This window comes from Buceros rhinoceros, unplaced genomic scaffold (assembly GCF_000710305.1).
Source record: "Buceros rhinoceros silvestris isolate BGI_N320 unplaced genomic scaffold, ASM71030v1 scaffold24193, whole genome shotgun sequence".
Taxonomy (NCBI): Eukaryota; Metazoa; Chordata; class Aves; order Bucerotiformes; family Bucerotidae; genus Buceros; species Buceros rhinoceros.
This window is the reverse complement of record NW_010404567.1, coordinates 1,935-3,342: the sequence shown is the minus strand read 5'-3', so window position 1 is coordinate 3,342 and position 1,408 is coordinate 1,935.

Below are 1,408 nucleotides of genomic sequence, written 5' to 3'. Positions count from 1 at the left end.
CCTGAAACCATGATGAAGGAGCTGGCAGTGTCCCAGGGCAAAGGACAGGCTGGGGAGAGGTGTCGAAAGAAGCTGGCAGTGGGCAGGTGCCAGTGACACACGGGAAAGGCTTCTGCACCCTGCGACCAGCCTTTGGAGCAGAGGAAAGGCAGCAGTCGAACCTTCCTCTGCTCTTCCCCAGCTCCCCGCTGCCAGAGGGGAGAAAGATGCGGGTGATGGAGGAGCTGCCAGGGGGGCTGAAGCAGAGGAAAATCCAGCTGCACAGAGAAGCTCTGTCAGATGGCAGGAATCCACCAGTACCTCTCCCAGCAAGTGGTGCCCAGGCAGAACCGGGGCTCAAAAACACAGGGAGCCTGCCAGCTCTTCCCCGTCCTGCTGGGGAACAGACACTGCTGTGCCCCACGTCACGGGCTCTGCTGGCCATGCCCAGCACCGGCTTTGTCTCCTCTAATTCACAATTGTCCCCTCTCAGCCTGCAGGGGCACGGACCCGGCCCGGCTTTGTCAGAGACATCTTCCCAGGCAGCCCTCACCCGCACAGCTCCGGCGCTCGCCTCATGGCTGCCCCATCCCCACGGCAAAGGCTCCGCTCATCCTGGCACAGGGAGCTCGGAGCCTCATTTCTCTGGGCTGAGGTGGAAGCACCGGCAGAGCAGGATTGGCCCCGCTGCTGGCCTCGCCTGCTAGTGGCTTTCCCAGTGCTCCCAGCTCCTCAGACACAGGCGTGCCAGCACCTGCCATGGAAGCCATGGGGAGAGGGGCTGCTGTGCAGGGGCACATCCCAGCTGCAGCAGCACGTCCTGCTGCTTAAGTAATTCTGAGAACCAAAACTGCTGGGCAAAGGCTTTTCCGGGGTGGAAAACAAGACTCACACTCCGATGCTGCTTGTTTCACTGCTTGGCACCAACAGCCAGTGCAGGTGTGATGGGACGGGTGTGTGGTTTCCCGGTCAGACCTGGTAATCCAGGGGAAAACAGGAGCATCCAACCTCCCAGTTAACCGGGATGAAAAACTTGCCCTGGATGTGACACCGAGCACTGAGTCACGGGTTTCTTGGAAGGCAGGTCTGAGATGCAGCCCGTCCTGTCCGGTCCCACCTGGCCCCGGGACCGCCGCCCCCAGCCCCACAGGCTGCAGCGAGCCGGGGGGTCAGCCCGGAGCAGTGAGCAGAGGCTGCTGGGCAGTGCCAATGGGGTTAAAGGCTGCCCAGGCCCCCTTCCACGCTGGGTGACATTGCAGGGGTCCACCAACTGGTTTGGAGTTAAATGCCTCATGAATGTAAATGGGGCTGGGCTGGGGAAAGGCACATGCCTATGGAAAACCCTTCCAGGCTCCGAGCCTCCACCGTGCCCTGCAACAAGGCCAGCTCGGGGGAGGTGGGGCCAGGCTGGAGGTTGTGGATGGGTTAA